This window comes from Erinaceus europaeus, chromosome 4 (genome assembly GCF_950295315.1).
Source record: "Erinaceus europaeus chromosome 4, mEriEur2.1, whole genome shotgun sequence".
NCBI classification, from domain to species: Eukaryota; Metazoa; Chordata; class Mammalia; order Eulipotyphla; family Erinaceidae; genus Erinaceus; species Erinaceus europaeus.
The window spans coordinates 139,625,118-139,647,052 of NC_080165.1; the positions used below are offsets into that span (position 1 = coordinate 139,625,118).

The 21,935-nt window shown below is 41.7% G+C and overlaps 1 protein-coding gene and 1 long non-coding RNA gene across 6 annotated transcripts in view; one reads left to right on the plus strand and one right to left on the minus strand.

The window, feature by feature from the left end:
- Window positions 1-21,935, plus strand: part of FYN (FYN proto-oncogene, Src family tyrosine kinase) — a 265,390-nt gene that overhangs the window by 98,962 nt on the left and 144,493 nt on the right. For 3 of the 4 annotated variants that reach the window (XM_060190608.1, XM_007528135.3, XM_060190610.1), the window contains exon 3: window positions 3,382-3,450. The exons of the other annotated variant lie outside the window; for it this stretch is intronic. The gene's annotated coding sequence lies outside the window, so the exon portion shown is untranslated. The remainder of the gene's footprint in view (window positions 1-3,381; window positions 3,451-21,935) is intronic. 4 annotated transcript variants of the gene reach the window in all.
- The window catches only part of LOC132538160 (uncharacterized), a 75,013-nt gene that overhangs the window by 36,039 nt on the left and 17,039 nt on the right, over window positions 1-21,935 (minus strand). The window lies entirely within an intron of this gene.

Consider the following 21,935-nt stretch of genomic DNA (forward strand, 5'->3'; position numbering starts at 1 on the left):
TTTATAATCTAAAGATAAAATGTTTATAGGTGTCCTGTTTTGTCTACATATTTAGGACCTCACAACCTGCCAGGGAGTAAAGAGATACTGTTAACATTACACAATTATTCACTGATTGATTCAGACAGTGCTGATTGCCTTTGTACTGTGTCTGCAATGAAGCAAGGAAAAAAAAAATTGACCACGGAAGGAATTTTACAGTGGGGAAATGATAAACCCTTTCTTTAACAGTGTAAATGATAGCTTTAAAAGTAGGCTATGGTAAAAAGCTTTAAAGTATCTCTCAAATAAAATATACTTTAAAAAAAAAAAGGAAAGCCAAGAAGGCTAATATGATAATAATAAATTATAAAAATGAAGGTAGAGGGACTCAAGAATATTACGAGTGTTACCCTAGGCCTAAAAGTGGGGAAATTTTACCTCTTTATTTTCACTAAATCTTAACTGAAATCTGTCATTTCTTTCTGTTATGAAAGTGACATAAGGTGTTTATCACCAGTAGAAATTATGGGTATTTTCACAGTACACTACAGTTACAGGTCTCCCGAAATATCATTTGTGCCCCGTAGTACTTCAGAATTATAGTAGTTACTAGAATTTTGCTAGAACTAACTTAAATACTGAAAGTGGTGCAGGAAAGTTTTGTTATATATGCTGATAACTATGTATCAGTATGCTCCTTTTGGGTTCTGTGCATTTCATGTATTAATTCTAAAGTTTTTTTTTGTTTTTGCCCCCAGGGTTATCACTGGGGTTTGGTGCCTCCATGACAACTCTACCACTTCTGGTAGCCTTTCTTTCTTTCTCTCTCTCTCTCTTTTTTTTTTGGCTTATTTTTGATAGAGACAAAGAGAAATTGAGAAGGAAGGATAGAGAGAGAGAGAGAGAAAAAAAGAGAGAGACCTGCAGCACTGCTTCACCACTCATGAAACTTCACTTCCTACAGGTGGAGATTGGGGGCTTTAACTAATCCCAAATATGTAAAAAAAAAAAAAAAATCTTATCTTGTGGTCCGGGAAGTGGCACAGTGGATAAGGTATTGGACTCTCAAGCCTGAGGTCCTGGGTTCACTCCCTGGTAGCACAGGTACCAGAGTTATGTCTGGTTCTCTCTCCTCCTATACCCCTCTCATTAATAAATAAATAAAATACTTTTAAAACTTTTAGTAAATGTGGTCCAGGAGATGGTGCAGTGGATAAAGCATTGGACTCTCAAGCAGGAGGTCCTGAGTTCAGTCCCCAGCAGCACATGTACTAGAGTGATGTCTGGTTCTTTCTCTTTCTTCTATATTTCTCATTAATAAATATAAACTATTTTAGAAAATTAGTAAAAATATTATCTTGAGGAATATGTTTCTAGACTATCGTAGCACAAAAATGTAAACTGTTTCAATTACAGAAGCTAGACTGTCCTCCTTCTGCACCCCATAAAGATCTTTGGTCCATACTCCCAGAGGAATAAAGAATAGGGAACTAAAGAATGGTTTCCAACGGAGGGGTTGTGTTGCTGTCGGCCCACAACAACGACACGGACACCAGAGTCTTCTTCCTCAATTCCCTTTATTTCCTTCTTATGGTCACCTTAAGTACCTTTCTGTTACGTAGTCAGCCAATGGGCATTAAGCAAGCATACACCATTCATAGATCATGCAGCCTTCTACCAATCATAAAACAGTTCACGTGTACAGGACGCAGTCTGTGAAGTTGGATCATCAACTTCCGCAAAGTTGTTTACCACTTTACTGGTTTAGCCACCACGTGGCCGGCGCCATCTTAGGGGCGTGATGTGCAGTGTCATTATGGCTCCCGACAGGGTTGGGACAGGGTACTGTGGTAGTGGGATCTATATGGAATTATAACCCTTTTATCTTATAATCTTGTAAATCACTAATAAAAGATTAAAAAATATTTTTTTAAAGTGCTTCCTCACCTTAGAAAGGTCTTTGTGGGGCCTGTGACAGAGAGGTAGTGACATGTTTGCAGACTCAGGCAGGACAGGTGTCTGGGAACCTCAGCTTCTGATGGGAAGATGAGAGCTGAGGACTAGGGGAGGAGCTTAAACAGAGCAGAGGAGGCATTGTCTCTTGGAGGGACATGACACTTTGGTAGAATCCTGCCAGCACAAACTCTCAGGAGATATGATATTGTACTCTTAAGACAACTATGTTGTTGAAAAGCATTTCCACAATTAATATGACAACATTTTAAAAAGAAGAGCACACAAGAAAGCCCCCAAGACTGAAGCATGCTGACACGCAAGCCAACAAGAGTCTCACAAGTAAATTTATAGGTGAAGTCAGAGAGACAGCTCACCAGGCCCGTGCTTCACAAAAAAAGTTTTAAAACAAAGTTTGGGAAAATAAAAATTGTAGTGGAAGATGCTTCAACTGGAGCTATATAGGTCGTGTTTAAGGATACTTTGCAGATCCAAAGAGAATAGAATCGGAAGGGGAAAAGCTGGAGGCCAGGGACACAGTGTTGCCAGTGTAGTAATGCAGAGAAAATGGAAGTGAGTTCCAGCATACCCTGTGGCTGGAAAGGTAGACTTGGGCCATGCCGTAACTGGAAAGGAGGAAGTCATGTTCAGATCTGGAGACTGAGAGAAGAATAGCTGCTCACATCTCTGGGGACTTCTGTATGCGTGATGCTGTTCCAAGCCTTTGTCGTTAAATTTATATGATTCAATCCTCACAACAACCCTGTGAGGTCAGTACAGCAATCCCTGCTTTTTCAGACAATAAAATAATGTCTAGAAATAAAAAGATGAGGTCTTCCAGCCATCCAAGGAGATGAGAATGTTTTATTAATAGAAATAACTGACATGAGGGGAAAAATATTCTGAGTTCAGTTTTAGAGATTCTTACAATTGTTCTCCTGTTGTCAATTATTTGGTTCAAACAAAGTTTTTAGGGGGGCTGGGCAGTAGCACAGCGGGTTAAGCGCACATGGCACAAATAAAGTTTTTAGAAGCACAGTTTCTGGGCTTTTATTTTTATTTGTTCTGTTGTTACTAGTTAGTGCTGAGTTAATTTGTAAATTGGTTTCATCCTCCTGTGAAAAGCAAATTGAAGTCTGGCAGTAAGAGCTTGGTAAATTGTCAGGCCACCAAAACAGGAAAACTGTTGTCATTTCCATAGAGGAGAGACAAAAAAATATATATATATATATATATATAATTATGTGTATTTGCAGCCAGGTGCGTGGCTCAGCTGTTAAAGTGAAGAACTTGTATGTGTGAGCTCTGTGGGTTTGACCCCCAGGGTCCCAGATGTTAGAATGGTGCTTTGGTGTGTCTTTCTGTCTTATAAAATAAACCAATAAATCCATCTTTAAACTCCTTCTGTTTAATAATGGATTTTGTTGTCATTATTTTTTTTTCCAGGACGAGTCCAGTAGCCGTATTAGAAGACATGTGTTGTATATAAAGTTTGTGGTATTTGGGGAAATTTTGGTAAGTGTCACTACATTTATTTCTAATACCTCTTGGCATAAAACTGTGCCTTGATCTGTGAAATGTCTTTAATCTGCACTGGCCTGAGACCAAATGGAATGGTGTAGCATTCACTTAGTGTTTTCTGACTGGCACTTTGCTGGTTACTGCAGATATTAGCAGTAGGGTATTTCTTAAAATTGTCTCACTGGGGGCTTGTGGGTTCACAGCACAGTTGTTGACATGTGGGCACATTTTCTCACCTTCCCGTGACTGATGTCTTCAAAGCACTATTGCCCCCACCTCAGGTCCATTTCCACCATCAAGTACCAGGATCCAGCACCTTTCCCCCTTTACCCCTTCAGTCCCCCCCACACACCCCATCCCCTGGCAATAAGGGTGTTTTCTAAGATTTTTAAAATTTTGTTTTAAATATTTATTTATTTATTTATTTATTTATTAGAGACAGAGAAATTGAGGGGGGAGATAGAGAAGGAGAGACAGAGAGACACCTGCAGTTCTGCTCCACCACTTGTGAAGCTATCCCCCTGCGGGTGAGGACCAGGGACTTGAACCTGGGTCCTTGCACACTGTAATGTGTGAGCTTAACCAGGTGTTCTTGCGCACTGTCATGTGTGAGCTTAACCAGGTACGCCACCCATTTTCTAAGATTTAATAAGAAAGATAGATACAGAAAAGATCTTGGATGCAGACAGGATAAAGAATGCCCCTGACAGTTTATCTTATGTTCTAAGCCGCCCATGAAATATAAACAGAACATAAACTTGCACACCGGATGAGCAAAATGAGTCTTTAAAGCAAAGCGATGCTTTTTTTTTGGGGGGGTGTCAATGTGTTTAAATATGAAAAGCAGGGAGTTTAGATATGAAAAGCTCTTTTAGGAACAGGCAATTAAGAGGAATTAAGAATCCAGCATGACAGTGACCTGAGACACCAAGAGCCTGAAATTCAGCAGCCACACAGAAACCCTTACTAGTAGTTGCCATGCATGAGTAAGGACTTCCTAAAAGCAGTTCTCTAAGAACAGCATACCTAAAACTAAGAGTGCAGCAATCTAACAGGTCAAACAAACCCATCCTCTTCAAAGGCCTTTTTTTCCCCTTTAATTGCTACCAGGGTTATCACTGGAGCACTACAAATCCATTGCTTCCAGTGGCCTTTTTTTTTTATTTGATAGGACAAAGAAAGTGAGAAGGAAGAGGGAGACCGAAAGAGAGAAAGATAGACACTGGCAGATCTGCTTCACCGGTCATGGAGTATCCTCCTTGCAGCTGGGGATCAGAGGCTCAAACCTGGGTCCTTGCACATGGTAACATGTGTGCTCAACCCTGTGCAGCACCACCTAGCCCTTTCTAAAATGTCTTTACTGAAATGGAGAAGCTACTGTTTATAAAATCTTTATGGCCAGTAGTGTTTTCACAGATCCTGATTCTTCATTATTAAACTTATTCTCATTAGTGCCTTGCAAATAAACTGGGGGGTGGGGCAGGCAGTAGTGCAGCGGGTTAAGTGCACATGACTGCAAGTGCAAGGGCCTGCATAAGGATCCGGGTTTGAGCCCCCAGTTCCCCACCTGCAGGAGGGTTGTTTCATGGGTGTGAAGCAGGTCTGCAGGTGTCTATCTTTCTCTCCCCCTCTCCATCTTCCCCTCCTCTCTCCATTTCTCTCTGTCCTGTCCAGCAACAACAATAGCAATGGCAACAATAAAAATAATAACAGGGTTGGGCGGTAGCTCAGCAGGTTAAGCACAAAGCTCAAGGACCTGCATAAGGATACCGGTTCGAGCCCCCGACTCCCCACCTGCAGCGGAGTCGCTTCACAGGCAATGAAGCAGGTCTGCAGGTGTCTGTCTTTCTCTCCCCCTCTGTCTTCCCCTCCTCTCTCCATTTCTGTCTGCTCTATCCAACAATGAACGACATCAACAACAGCAATAGTCACAACAAGGCTACAACAACAAGGGCAACAAAAGGGGGAAATGGCCTCCAGGAGCAGTGGATTCTTGGTGTAGGCACTGAGCCCAGCAATAACCCTGGAAGCAAAAATAAATAAATAAATAACAATGGCAGCAAAAATGGTCTCCAGGAGCAGTGGATTCCTGGTGTAGGCACTGAGCCTCAGCAATATCCATGAAGGCAAAAAAAAAAAAAAGAAAGAAAAAAAAGAAACTAGGTATTTTTTTTGTCCTGGCCACTGCCAGTGGGAACTATATAAATACCTAAAGAAGGGGTCGGGCGGTGCGCAGCAAGTTAAGAGCAGGTGGTAAAGCACAGGGACCGACATAAGGATCCCGGTTCGAGCCTCTCAGTCCCTACCTGCAGGGGGGGGTCGCTTCACTTGCGGTTCAGCAAGTTTGCAGGTGTCTTTCTCTCTCCCTCTCTGCCTTCCCCTCCTCTCTCCATTTCTGTCTATACTAGCCAGCAGCAACGGCATCAGTAACAACAACAATAATAATAACTACAACAATAAAACAACAAGGGCAACAAAAGGGGAAAAGCAAATTTTAAAAAATTAAAATAAACAAATAAAAATAGAGAGAGTTCTGTGGCTCTCAACACGGGTCAGTTTTACCCTTCCTAAGACATTTAGCATTGTCTAAAGACATTCTTGATCATGGGATGTGTGCTGCTGGCTTCTAGTGATGCTGCTGTACATGATGCAGTGTACACACACACACACACACACACACACACACACACACACACACACTCCTGGCTCAAAGTAGCCATAATGTTGTATAGAATGAAATCAACAAATTTAAATGCATGCCACTTTGAGGGCTTAAAATTTCATCAAGTTTTAACATTAATTATATGTAAAGATATGTAATTTTATGTAAATATATCACAAAGAAATTGAGAATCATGGGGCTGAAAGGACACCAAAAAGGCTTTCATATTACCCCTGACTCCAAGAAAAAAGAAAAGAGAAGAGAAGAAAAGAAAAGAAAAGAAAAGGGCCTAATTGAATTCAGACAGACAGATGGGTGTCTGAATGCTACATTGAATTACTGTCAACTAAATCTGAAGTAACACAGTAACACAGTAAGATCCCGGCGTTCACACAAAAGAAACTGTGTCATATAGTACATTTCTGCCCCAGCTTCTTCTGATGTGATTGATTGTCTTTCAATGGCCTCTGAGATGAAGTGGTTATTTCAGTCTGTGCTAGCACTTCCTTTTGGACCCAGGGTAGGGATACTGGTGTGTGTGTGTGTGGGAGGGGGGGTATGTGCTTAGAGAGGAGAGAGATCTCATTATAGATGATTGAGATTGGATATTTTAGTACACAAGGCTGTTTACTGGCATCAATTTCCTAGTGACACCAGAGTCTGGTTTAAATGTGAATTGCTGAGAGCTTTTGTAGCTCTCAATATGGCTACATTTGCTAAAGCAGGGAGATGAAAGGAACATGTTTCAAGTTGTGATATAGGACAACCCACTTCAAAAAACCTTTAATTATATGACCTAATTTGGAAGGATAGCTATGCTTTTTGCAAGGTATATTTTGGGATCCACTAACCCAGCTTTAAGACCAGTAATATCTGCCCAGAGAGGGTGTGGTTTGTGCTGTGGACATAAATATTTTCTTACTAAAATAATTGGTATAATATTCCTCTTTGATTTTCCTCTCCTCTCCTTTTCTTCTGGTTATTTTTTTCCTCTTGCGAGAGTACTGTGAAAATGCATTCATGAAGGCTAGAGAAGACTGAACAGTGGTGACACACCTGGTTGAGCATAGACTTTACCAGACACAAGGATCTGGGTTCAAGTCCCTGCTCCCCACATGCAGGGGGGTGCTTCATGAATAGTGGAGCAATGCTGTAATAGTTTTCTCTCTCTCGCTCTCTCTCTCTCTCTCTTCCTCAGTATCTCCTCCTCTTCTCTCAGTTTCTCTCTATTTTATCAAATAAAAACAAACAAATAAATAAAGCATGTGGATGGGAAAGAAGAAAGTCAGAGAAGAGGAGGATAAAAGACCAAGGCCAAGACCAGAAATGTGGAGACTTTAACATTGCCAGCCTCCAGTTGTTCAGTGGATAGAATCTGGAGCTCTGGAACCCAAGCTGAATAGTAAGCAAAGTTAAATGAGATTATTAAAGCATAGCCTTAGTGCTAAGTGTTTCATGTAAATATCTGTGGAAACCCTACAGACTGATAGCCAGCTGCGTGTTTCCCAGCACACTCCTCTCCAGCCCAGGGACTTGCGGGCCATTCAATGTACTCAATGGATGACTTGTGACCAGGATCTGTACGTACTTTCACTTCGGTTTTTCCCCACTGTGCATTGAGCGGCTGCCCTCACTTCTCTGGTGGCACCTCCTTTTGCTAAAAGGAAGAGGGATAGTCGAAGGCAAAGTCTCTAGATCTAGAGAGTCTCCAGAGAGATGGCCATGTTTCTCTCTGGGCCCCCTGCCCTGGGAGTCTGTATCCAAATCACCTGGCAAGCCTGCTACAAGAAGGGCAAATCCCTGGGCCAACTCTTGACAGACAGAAGCTGAAGCCTTGGGGTAGCTGTGTCCACACTCGAGTCTCCCAGAAACTCTGATGCACACTAACCATGTGAGTCCCAGCTCTAGTCTCCATGCTCAGCTTTGCTCAAGACTGACAGTGCCACACAAGGTCACATATGACAGTTTTACCCACCTTCTCTGACCCTTTGCTCTGCGCACTTTTGGAAAATGAAGCCAGGCCTGTGCACACTGCTTCTTTTTATTTATTTATTTATTTATTTATTTATTTATTTATTTATTTATTTATTTTCCTTTTTGTTGCCCTTGCTGTTTAACATTGTTGTGGTTATTAATGTCGTTGTTGTTGGATAGGACAGAGAGAAATGGAGAGAGGAGGAGAAGACAGAGAGGAGGAGAGAAAGACAGACATCTGCAGACCTGCTTCACCGCCTGTGAAGCGACTCCCCTGCAGGTGGGGAGCCGGGGGCTCGAACTGGGATCCTTATGCAGGTCCTGGCGATTTGCGCCACGTGCGCTTAACCCACTGCGCCACCGCCCGACTCCCACACTGCTTCTTGCTCTGGTGTGTGCAGGAGGGGAGACTGCCAGTCCCTGTTTGGGCGCCATTTGCCGGTCCCTGTACGATACAGGTTTCTGTTCACCCCACACTCCTGATACTATGGCCATTAGTTAAAAAGAAAGGGGGAAATGTTGGTATGCTTCTAAATTCTGCTTATAAGACCTTCTGTTTTGATCATCACATTAGGTTCGCTTGTATTACTTACGATGTGGTCTATTTACATAATCACTGTTTTACCTGGGTCCCGCCCTGCCTGTAGGGTATTGGTTTAATCCCCAATGGTTAGATGGAAGCTTTCTATGTTCTGTTTGCGCTCTTTTTTTGCTCCGCCCCCTCTCCTAGTCATTTCCTTTCCCTTGTCACTTGCGGTGAAGAGATGCTTAAAAGGCGATGTACCTGATTAATAAACAAGATACTGCTTCCCAGCTCTGCCATGAGTCCCTGGTCGTCTCTCTACCGCCCATGAAGCTAGCCCAGCCTGGCAGGAGACCGCCATACTCTTGTATGTTTGGTGCTTTGACATCATTTGCACTTTGGGCTTTATCCTTTTCTCGCTGAGAATTGACCCCCCCCCCCCATTTCATGTTAGTTTGGTGACATCTTAAACCTGATTTTTTGAAGCTGCGTCGAGGCTGCCGTCCTGCTTATCTATTCCAACAGCCCCGTCCGTATTTCCCATCCACTTACACTGTTAAATGCACGGTGCCAGTTTCATCTGCAGCAACACTTGTGAACTCAAACTTACCACTTGTGGAGGGAAAACATTTTCAGAATAAGTGGCTGAATAATCCAGTTATTCTAGTACCTGACTGGAGAACTGATGTTATAATAGGTCCGTAAATGGGAGGGGGGTGTAGGTGGTCGGGTCCACCCTCACAACCTGCTTCTAGTGGATAGATGGCTGCCCTGGCCTGCGGGGTTATCGACGGAAACCTAGGGTAGGGGGCAAGAGAATGGAGGGGACAAGAGACATGAAGAACGAGAGCAAGACAGGTTTCTGATCAAGCTCTGAAAATTTTATTTTGCAGTCACAATTTATGCACAAACAAGGAGGAAGTTCTGCTAAGGTAGTGGGGGAGGGAGGTGGGTGAGCAATTTTCCAAACAGTTAGATGGTAATCACAATTACAATGATCGGAATGTCCTCTCACAATGATCGGAATGTCCACTCACAATGATCAGAATGTCCGCTCACCGGTTATGTGAGAGACTTAGCTAAGGTTTTGGCTCCCGGTATGTCCTCCCTTTTTACAATTTAAGTGAGGCGGCAATTGAGGGTAAAAGCTAGGAATCTTATTAAGAGATAGGCAGGCATTAACCAGAGGGGGGAAGTATTGACCTGATTTCTCCCGCGGGGTAAATATAGAACTGATCTTCCCGCATCTTATACGGCTCTTGGTGTCTTTTTCGGGAGGGGAGGAAGAGCCACTATTTCTAAGGTGAGGAAAACTCATGGCGAAGAGTTTTGATGACTGACACCAACCTCCATGCAAATCAGGTTTGCTTCACGGGGGACTCAGAGGTGGACTATAGGGTCCTCCCCCTGCAGTGCTTAGCCCTGCACCCCTTTCCGGTGCCCACGCCATGCCAAGGCTGGCGTGCATAAATCTGAGTTTTATGCAGCTCCTAAAAGAGATGTGTCACTCTCAGGTTCAGCCAAGCCTCTGTCAGCCAAATCAAGTCTGTGGTAATATATTTGTAAGGGTTTCGATGCCAAGGAGTCAGTTTGTTGTTTTATAAAGCCAATAATCTTATTAAAAATAAAGGGTCCCAAGGTAATTATTAACAAAATACTAATCAGGGGTCCCATAAGGGGCATCAAAATGTCCTAGTGCGCCACCAGCAAGTCTAAGGGAAGCAGTCAGTGGATGTGATGTCCAGGGGAAGAAACACAGCACGTCTGGTCTTCTGGTGGGTCAGCGCCAGCTGATGAAATTTTTCTCTTCATAGAGGGTCAGCTGTGGAACAAGCAAAACTAGGAGGCAAGGACCAGGTAGAGAAGAATTGACATGAAAATATAGGGTGGTGTTGTACCAAAACACAGAGGAGGTGCATACACATTAGAAGTCAAGGTGAGGTTCCTTGAACATGAGGAATATTTTGAGAAAAGTGAGCAGTCAATAAACATGTAAGGATGAAGTCAGCAGTGGTAGGTCAGCAGAAAGAGAAGACTTGGATTGGCTGGTGTGGTTAGCTGGACTATATACTGCCATGGCGTCCTTTGTGGTAAGGACTTGCCAACAGGGACTCTGTGGATTTTGCAAGCGCAGTAATCACATGCACCATAATAAAAGGAAAACAAAACATGGACATCCAGTGTTGAAAAAGAGAAAAAAAAAAAAGAATATGTCTCTGTGACTGGAAAAGTGAGTAGCTTTGTCAATGAAATATAATAAATGGACAATTCGAATTTTTGTAAATATTAAAAAGGCTTAGTATAATTACTTCATTGACACTTTAGCCAACTGAATATTGGGGGGTGCATTCCCCTTCTTTTTTTATTTATTTATTGAGCTTTTAATGTTCTAAAGGAAACAAAAATACATGGATTGGATGTCTATTGAAGCAAAACAGAGCATATGACTCTTAAGGTTTTTGAGCTTTTTTTTGTTTGAGCTGTAGCCCACATAAATTTAGAAAAAGTATCAACTGAGAAAAAAAATGTTTTTGTTTACTAAACATGGGCAGGTGAATTACATCAATCTGCCAGAGAGCATTGGCTTTTATCAGTGGGGATTAATCTTAAAAGTCTGAATAGCAGGATCTTAATTAAACAATGTAGGAGCCAGTAAAGTGCTCTCACTATGGCAGGTCAAGAGTTAAAATTTTAAGAGGCTTGTAAAAAAAAATGAGAGAAAAATTTTAGGATATGAGTGACTTTAGGAGTCATTACACACCCATAAATAAAAAAAGAAAAATGTTTAGTTTTAAATCTTACCATATGAGCAGTCAGTTCTTCATGTGCAGATGTACCTATAATTATTTACTTAGGGAGAGAACTTGTACCAAGTTAATTGATGATCTAATGGTTAGAATTGGCTTAAGTTCTCTTATATGATTTTAGAAGGCTCTTTATTAAAATATACCAGTATGTTATTGAAAGTCAATACCTAATGCGTTGACATGATAAAATGTTTACCATTTTTTAGCATTATTTTAAACTGATTAGACAGTTTAAGCACACTATTATAACTTTAGTTTACTAAGATCTTTACTCATCACAAGGCTATCATGAGTAAGCATAGATATAAAACTCATAATAGATTTTGCTCTTTAGAACTCTAATATGGCAACTTAAAAGGCTAAAATAAAATCTCATAGCTTAATTGTTCAAAGTACTAATTTTGTTAAATCAGGATTTGCCAAAACAAATCTATCAGACAGAAGCACCATGTATTACCTTAATTTATCAAGCATAAACCTCTGACAGTGTCTTAAAACAAGCCAGATAATTTTTTGCTCTCTAAAAGAACTGATTAAAGTTTGACATGTAGAATATGTACTCTCAAAAGCCAATTATTTGATAATTTTTGTAGTTTTTCTAAATAGGGGAGTTATCTCAGTAACAACTTTATTAGAAGGAGTAAGTCACTGTAAAAGCAAAAGTAACTAACTCATGAGTAAGATTTTAAAATCTCTTAACAAGTTTTAAAATAAAAGTTTTAAACAGAACATTTTTGTCTATATCAGACATAAAACTCTCTTAACTTTTTACCTAGTCTCTCATGTTTTAATATCTAGAGTTCTTTTTCAGGGAAACCAGGGGCATACTTCTTGAATAAAATGTTAAAAGGTTAGCTAAAACATCTATACCGCTCTACATTAGGCCGCCCCATATTTATTTGATAAGTTTTATTTGGAAAAAAAAATCTTTTTACATACCTTATTTAAATTAAACCTCATTTATCAGAGCAAAAGCCTCTGGCGTTAGATAATTAACATAACCATTGTGTTATCTTTTATTAACCCAAGCCAGTTTTGCCTGTTTAGTTGATAAAGTATTTTAAAAACTTTTTATTTTTTTATTTTTTTATTTTTATTTTATTTATTTATTCCCTTTTGTTACCCTTGTTGTTTTATTGTTGTAGTTATTATTGATGTCGTTGTTGTGGGATAGGACAGAGAGAAATGGAGAGAGGAGGGGAAGACAGAGAGGAGGAGAGAAAGACACCTGCAGACCTGCTTCACCGCCTGTGAAGGGACCTGCCTGCAGGTGGGGAGCCGGGGCTCGAACCGGGATCCTGACGCCGGTCCTTGAGCTTAGCGCCACCTGCGCTTAACCCGCTGCGCTACAGCCCGACTCCCTAAAAACTTTTTTTTTTGAAATCACTTAAACAATTTTAAGTAAAATGTTAAACTTTGTTTGTTAGGATCTTTGCTTATCACAAAGCTATCAGACCCTTAGGGCAGCTATGAACAAGGGTGGTTACACAACTTAATTGATATTTCACTTTGATTTGGATAGTTAACTTAAAAAGCTAAGATAAACCTCATAGCTGAAATGTTCAAAATAAATTTTTACTGTTAACATTTCTTTTAGATGACCATTTTACTCTAAATAATTTTGTTGAATCACATTTGCTGAATGAAAAATTTTTTTCAGGCCAGGAATATCATGTTTAACCCTTTTCCTGGCAAGGCCACTGCTCTACACTGACTGGGTTATTAGAAAGCCATTGCGAGCATGGAATTAACAAATTAACAAACAGTGGCAGTTGGTATTGGGGTGCTGGTAATATTTACAATTCTCACAAGAGTGAGAGAGACTGTAGAGGTGTTTTACCATGCCTAGATATCTCAGAAAATCTTTTAACTAATGAATTGATGCTGATATTAGCTATCAGAAGGATGAAACTGCCCTATATTTTACTCTGGTAAAGGTGTGCCAACTTTACGAGTCAGGATCTTCACTGCAGTCTTTGCCAATCTGTGGAGCAGGAGCTCTGTGCTGTGATTGGCTGCACAGATGGAACAGGCGGGCTTAGTTTACCGCGCGGAGAAAAATCTTTGAAATTCTTTTTCTGGGCTAAGGTACATTTTACAGTTTTAAAGAAACAATTCATTAAATTTCTATCAAAAGTGTGTACTGGTTCTCTGATTAATAGTTTTTAAAGAGAATGTTAAAGAGAATGTTTTGTTTCATTGATTTTATTCTTTCTTTAGAGAATAGCTTGCTAGCCAGATAAGATCTCACTCAGAATTGGTTTAACGCTTTCTGAGAGCTCTGGTGGTAGCCAGAGGGAAAAACCTGGATTTTTTTTTTTTTTTTTGCTGGCTAGTTTTAAGATAATGCCAAATAAAGAGCCCACAGTTCTTTAACTAATTGTAAATGGTCTTGTTTTTCTTCTATTAATTTTTTAAGGGAAGCTGTTTTTTGTGCTAGTTGAGTTTTAGCCTTGGTGGTGTCGGCCAAGTCGAGGACCGGAGCACAAAACGAAGGGGTGGTGGCATAGGGAGGTGGTCTGGACAAAGAAGAGCCTAGGGGTGGCCGGTCAGGATTATGATATTTGGCCATCTCTACATCAAGGGATAAGGCCTCTTTAGGAGAAAGACTATCATCAGGCCCATCTTTGGCGGGGGGTCTTAAGGTTGTCAAAGGGGTAAATCTTAACAGGAGGGGACTTAGCAGGAGCCTCAGGGATGGGGTCTCCTGAATCAGGCATGGGAATAGAGACAGACTCACAAACAGAAGGTTATCTCTTAAACAGTTTCTTACTCTGGCCCATCTTTTTTTTATCAGTAGTCTCTTCTAAGGGAAACTGTGGACAAACATCATTAACAAAATCAAAAAACTTTGAGATCTTTTTTCTTAACCCTTACTCTTCGTGTCTTGAGGGACTCTTTGAGGCCCTTAAGCAACAAATCATGTTTACTCAATGCTTGTCCCATAATTGCATCGCTCTTTCTTACCTCAAAACGGATCAATCTCACAGACGGCGAATCTGCGGCGATCACCAGGTGGATCTTCACTCACTCTGGGCTAGAGCGGCGATCCAATGCAAACCTTCACTCACTCTTTCTCTCGATCCAATGCAAACCTTCACTCACTCTTTCTCTGAAGTGGCGGTCCTATGCTCCTTGGTCGACCATCGGGGAGCGACGTTCTCTCGGACCCCAGACCCAAAAAGGTCCCACGTCGGGCGCCAGGGGCCCCGGCCTGCGGGGTTATCAACGGAAACCTAGGGTAGGGGGCGAGAGAATGGAGGGGACAAGAGACACGAAGAACGAGAGCAAGACAGGTTTCTGATCAAGCTCTGAAAATTTTATTTTGCAGTCACAATTTATGCACAAACAAGGAGGAAGTTCTGCTAAGGTAGTGGGGGAGGGAGGTGGGTGAGCAACTTTCCAAACAGTTAGGTGGTAATCGCAGTTCCAATGATCGGAATGTCCTCTCACAGTGATCGGAATGTCCGCTCACCGGTTATGTGAGAGACTTAGCTAAGGTTTTGGCTCCTGGCAGATGGCCTTGGCAGTCAACACTAATAAGAACTAGTTACCTCTGGCTCAAGGAGCTTTATAAGGAGTGTAGAGCACTTTTACTCCTCCTCAGCCCCAGCTTTGCTACTGGAGCATGTGTTTAAGTATTATCACCAGATACTGGGGCCAGGCGGTGGCGCACCTGGTCGAGCACGTGTTACAGTGCACAAGGACCCGGTTCCAGCCCCTGGTCCCCACACGCAGGGGGAAAGCTTTGTGAGTGGTGAAGCAGTGCTGAAGGCGTCCCTCTCCCTATCATCCCATTCCTTCTTGATTTCTAACTCTCTCTATCTAATAAATAAAGATAATTTTTTAAAAAGTATTATCACCAGGCAAACATCTGAGGTTCCCCTCCTGCACTGCTGGTGGGAATGTCAGTTAGCCCAACCCCTTTGGAGAGCAGTCTGGAGAACCCTCAGAAGTCTAGGAGTGGACCTAACCTAGGGCCCTGCAATTCCTCTCCTGGGGATATATCCTAAGGAATCAAACGCACCCATCCAAAAAGATTTGTGTGTACCTATGTTCATAACAGCACAATTTGTAATAGCTAAAACCTGGAAGCAACCCAGGTGTCCAACAACAGATGAGTGGCTGAATAAGTTGTGGTCTATATATGCAGTGGAATACTACTCAGGTATTATAAATGGTGATTTCACCGTTTTCAGCCCATCTTGGATAGAGCTTGAAGAAATCATGTTAAGTGAGGAAAGTCAGAAACAGAAGGATGAATATGGGATGATCTCACTCATAGGCAAACAGAAGCTGAAAAACAAGATCAGAAGAGAAAACACTAAGCGGAACTTGGACTGGAGCTGGTGTGTTGCACCAAAGTAAAAGCCTCTGGGGTGGGTGGGTGGGAGGGAGGGTTCAGGTCCTGGAACAGGATGGCAGAGGACCTAGTGGGGGTTGTGTTGTTATGTATGCATATATAAACCATTTTATTTCACTGGAAAACATTAATCGCCCAATAAAGAAATTATAAAGAAAAATGGTGAATTAACCTTCATCTCATGTTGGATAGAGCTTGAAGGACTCACATTAAAATGATATAAGTCAGAGAGAGAAGGATGAATATGTGATGTTATAGAAGTTATAGACAGAAATTGAAAACTAAGAACAGGAGAAAACACAAAGCAGAATGTGGACTGGAGCTTCTGTATTGCACCATGGTGCAGGACTGTGGGGTAGAGGGAGGGTCCAGGTCCTGGAGCATGTTGGCAAAGGAAAGCCTAGGTAGGAAGCTAGTGTGATATGTGGAAAACAGAAAAACACTTGTTACGCTTGGACCGACGACTTGATTTTTACTGTCAGTTGTAAACTATTAATCCCCCCAGTAATGAAAAAAAAAAAGAGGTTCTGAGACTTTAGCCCATGTCTCAGACAGTGAGTGTGTGTGTGTGTGTGTGTGTGTGTGTGTGTGTAGGTATGGAAGTATTTGTTGTTCTCTCAAAGGTAGTATTGCAGGTGATCATGTGGGGGAGTCTAGGAGGGATGGGAAATGTCCTGCCAGCATCTAGGCCACTCCTCTTCAGTGATGAGTAGACCCCAGCATGGCAGCCATTGCACCTCCACTAAGAAACACTGCTCTGGGATTCTGTCGCTGATGGGCAGAAGAGCCAAGCTCCAGCCCTCACTATCTGAACCCATGGGCTTTTCTCTACATTATTTTAAATCACAAAATTAATCCCTACTTCACGGCTTGCTCTCACTGCATTTAAACTGAACTCTGAAAGGCTCATCTCTGGGATATACCACGGCCGGTACGCACGGGCCTAGCATGTTCTCCAAGTGCAAACAGCCTCTCCACAACCTGACTATCACTTCTCTGCTAATGTCAGTGCAGGTAGGAAGAGAAACAGAGTGTGACATCGAAGCTTAAAAAGACACACCACCCACAGCCTTTGATCCCGTCTTAGCAGTTTAAAAGCCATGCAGAGAGAGAATCAGTTATCAAATCCAGGAGTTTTTTATATTATCTCCTAGGTTTCGTGCCTTCTACAGTCTAAGAACTAAAAGTTTAAGGTTTGGTTTTGGTGCCAGCCAAAAGAGAAGCTAAGATGGTGGTTTTTGTCAGTTTTGGGGAACATACACACACAATTTGTGAACATGGTAAAAATAAAACTATTTTGAGCAACATAAGAGGTAGTAACACCTGTTTGTGTTCTCTCTCCTGTTTTCTTGCTTTTTTTTTTTTTTTAATTCTATTCTAGGGGCAGGTGGTGATGCACCTGGTAGAGTGTACATGTTACAGTGTGCTAGGACCTGGGCTCGAGCCCAGGAAGCAGGTCTGCAGGTCTGATTCACCGCTGTGAAGTGACTCCCCTGCAGGTGGGGAACCAGGAGCTTGAACCAGTCCTTGTGCTTTGTGCCACGTGCATTTAACCTGCTGGCTACCGCCAACTCCCCTTATTTTATTTTTTTAAACAGAGCATTGTTCAGCTCTGGTTTATGGCAGTGCAGGATTGAACCTGGGACTTTGGAGCCTCAGGCATGAGAGTCTTTGCATAACCATTATGTTATAGGCCCCCATCCTGTTTGTTTCTTTTGAATGTTTAAACAGAATCTAAAATTCTTGTGCTGAAGTACTGTTTTCAGGGGTGTGTTTGTGAGTTTCGAAGAAGGGAAAAGCTCGTCTTCACAGAAGTGTTATTTAACCTTAGATTTCTTAATTAGCAGGTTAATGGCATTTGCAGCTTTGAAAAAAAAACAATTACATTTCTCTCTATCATCTGTAGGGTTTTCATTCGCTAGTTGTTCTTTAAATCCTAAATAAGGGGATGAAGACTGCCTATTTCACCCATGTTGCACTCCTTGTTCTTTGTGTATATTTAACTGTGCTAACGAGTTACAGAAGAATCTGTAAACTTGTTCGGGTAAGAAGAACTGAAGCAGAACTTGACAGATACATAGCAACACTTCTCAGTATATGCCTCAGCTGTTCAGATGCTGGCTGAGGCTAATTGTAATTGTTCTCAGTAGAATTATTACTGAGTTTGGACTGATACAGGGAAAGACTTTCTCTGGGAGTACATGACCAATCAGGAATTTCTCCTGCCCTCTCATTTTGCAACTTAAGGCCCCAGGTCAGACTTAATTAACTTGGGCCTCTTGTGATGGCTCCTTACACTTTCCATAGCTAAACATTTTAGTTAGCAAGTATTAACCATAACATTTTCACCCTGGCTTATCACCTTGTTGCCCTCCCTCACTATTCTTATTTCATGCCATTCAAACTTTCCACAACCCAGGCTCCTGCTATACATCTCATTTAAAAAAAATCATATTCATATTACATATATATGTCTATTTATAGAGAGAGAGGGAGGGAGAGGAAGAGAGACATCTCTGGAACTCCATTGCTCAGGCCAGACTTTTTAGGTTGCTAGCCCTACTATCATATTTAGCAAGTAAAGAAATGAAGGTTTGAATCAGTGCTGTCCACTACAAACAAAAGACAACAATCATATACACTTCCAACTTTTCTAGTAGTTATCTTAAAGGGAAACAGGTGAAATCAATGTTATCAATATCCTTTACCAAACTAGTGAATATCTAACTACTGTGTCCCTATACAATCACTATGAAATGATTGGCGTATGGGGTACTAAATCTTTGGAATTTTACACTTTACAGTCCCTCTCAATTTAGAAAACCTATTCCAAGAGCTTGGTCTGGTGAGCATCTACCAGTATTGAAGGCATAGGAAGTCTTGTCCAAGATCAGACCCAGCTAGATTCTTTTTTTTTAATATTTTATTTTAATGAGAGAGGAATATAGAGATAAAGAAACACACAGAGAGAGAGGGAGTGAGAGAGACCTACCCCAGAGCACTTAGCTCTGGCTCATGGTGGTGCTAAGGACTGAACCTGGGACCTCTGAGCCTCAGGCATGAAAGCTTTTTTTTTTTTCATTTTTTCCCCTGGATAACCATTAGACTGTCTCCCCAACCCATGAGCTAGATTCTTTAATTGCAGTCAGTTGAGAGAAATGTAACCAGCTTTCACATACTCCCCACCTCCAATTGGAGGCCATGTATTTCTATCTTTCTGTGCCATTTTCCCCTTGCTAACTGTAATTACAGGGAGATGCTTGGTTTGGCCGTAACCACTAGCTCGGCAGTTTTCTGCCCATGCTGGCAGCTGGAGAGATTGATGTACTTTGCCTTATAAATGACAGTGGGAAGCAGACTTCCAGATTTATCCACAGCAGTTTCCATGATTTCCTTTCTTTTATAAGTAACTTAGTGGCATTTCGCCTTTAAAGCCAGGGTGCATTTTTAATACACTGTTTCTTCAAAGTCCATCCTAATGAATGAATTCTTATAATACTAACCAGTAGTATCCCCAGGACCATAGATAGCAGAGCCAGTAGATAGCAATGTAGTTTTTTTTTTTTAATATTTATTTATTCCCTTTTTTTGTTGTTGCCCTTGTGTTTTTTTTGTTGTTGTTGTAGTAGTTATTATTGTCATCATTGTTGGATAGGACAGAGAGAAATGGAGAGAGGAGGGGAAGACAGAGGGGGAGAGAAAGATAGATACCTGCAGACCTGCTTCACCACCTGTGACGTGACACCCCTGCAGGTGGGGAGCCGGGGATCCTTAAGCCAGTCCTTGCGCTTTGCACCACCTGCGCTTAACCTGCTGCGCTACTGCCCGATTCCCAGTAATGTAGTTTTTTTAAAATCTGTTTTTGTTCAGTGGCGTTTTTTTTTTTTTTTCTTCTGTCTCTCTCTGTCTCTCTCTCACTCTCTTTAGTCAATACTCTCACAAGACACCCGTGCCCGTTTTGGACATTGTCCACAATGAAACCAAGAGCATTATTCACAGTGAACCATTGGTAAAGACCAGATTCCATTTCCACTAAATGTCAAGGCTCTGGCCATTATTTTTTAATACTGAGGGCAAGTTGACAGCATAGCAGGCAGGCTCCTGCAGTTTGTTGCAGTGAACTTCACCCAAGTAGAAGCCTTGAGTCATAAAAATTGAAATTGCAGTAGGGAAAAATATCATCTCATATTCATAATTCAAAAACAGATGTTCACATTTTCCACCATTCTCAGCTAAAGCTAGAGGAGAAAACCTTTTTTTTTTTCCCCCTCCTTTGCCTGTGGCCTTTCAGAGTCATCTCAGGACAGTACCATAACATGATATGAATGAATGTCTCTACTGCTTGTATCGTTTCAAGTTTTTTTTTAATATTTTATTTTATTTATTTCTTCTCCTTTGTTGTCCCTGTTGTTGTTTTTTGTTGTTGTAGTTATTGATGTCGTCGTTTCGATTTGTATTTGGTATGGGTCTTAGTCATAGACCTGAAAACGTGAGACACGTGTAAGGTTGCATTTGGAATCAGAAGCAGTGTGCGGGGAGGGCTCTTTGCTTCTGTCACCCCAGCACTTCCATGTAGTGACGTGACCATGGCAGGACTTGATGATTTTATTTTCTCCCATCGTAGGAGCATTCATTCAAGCCAGTTGCTACTTTCCTCACTCTTAAAGACATCTGCAGTTTTGAGAACGTAACAGGGCCAAATGATCACATCGCTGCCGCATTCTTTACTGTGTCTGACACACACACACACGCACACACACACACACACACAGAGATCTACATATATAACAGCATTTTTACTGAGTCTGACACTTACATTAAATACAGAAAACAGCCTGTGTTCTTCTGGACATTGGACACTCTATATAGAATTTGGAAGGTAGGAGATATTTGAACATAGCTGTTAACTCTGAATTAGGGGGAGCAGATCAAACAAACAAAAAAAAAACCCCACAACCTAGCCAGATCTGGGCTGTCTACTCACCCTGGGACACCATTCTCCCTCAAAATGTTTGAAGTTTATATACAGATTGATTACTTTGCTACTGCAGAACAGAACTGGAAAATGTAAAGCTTGACCTTCTGAGTACTTTGTAGTATGGAGGGATAATCAGAACCAGCTCACATATTGCTAAATATTTCTAGAGATGCCCTGTGCTTTAGACATTTTTGCTGTTAGCCTACCTCCTTACCCAGCCTAGACCCTGTTCCATTCAGTGGACATTATGACTGGTAGAAATCTAGATAGTGCTGTGGGAGTTGGGCTTAGAGTTCACGATGACAGGACAGATAGGGTTTTAGTGCAGTGCATCTGTTCTGTACCTGCTGACCAGCTGTGGGGCTTGGGGAGCAAGTCACTTCACCTCTGCAAACATCACTTTTCTCATCTCCAAAAATGGTCAGAGGAAAGCGCTGTGGTGCTAATATGATAGTGGGCACTACTAAGCTCTGTGTCAGATAGCTTTATTTTGCTCATTTAGCATAGATAGCATAGATAGTCTAAGACTCTCTCTACCCTCTGTGGAAGACCTTAACACTTTCATTTGGTATCTAAAACCTTCTCTGGTCAATCCGTCAAGTTTGCCTCCTACCTCATCTAACTCTCACATTGTAACACTTAAAATCCTCCTTCAGCCCTCAGTGCCCCTCCCTTTTGTTTGCCCTCCTCCCATCTCCTGGAATCGAGATCCACTCTGCAGCTAAGGTTGATCTTAAATGCCACTTCTTCCTAGCTCCTCAGGCTGAACAGTTCACCTCTTTCTCCAGCACTGTTTCTTTGTCCCAGGTGCTTGCAGGCTTGTAGATGCCAACTCCTCCCTTTCTCTGTGCTCATGCACCCCTGGCATATATCTGCCCCCGCTTTTTTTTTTTTTTACAAGAGCATCGCTCGGTTCTGGCTTATGGTGGTGCAGGTTCTGGCTTATGGTGGTGCAGGGGATTGAACCTGGAACTTCGGAGTCTCAGGCTTGAGAGTCTCTTGGTATAACCACTATGTTCATAGGATGAGAGCCCCCCCCCCCTGTCAGATTTCATTTAGTCTTAATTTCCTCCTTATAATACTTGTACCCAGATATTGTAGCTACTGAGGTGGGGAGTACAACAACAACATAAGCATTGGGGAGACATGGATATGGAAATTCTGCCATGCTT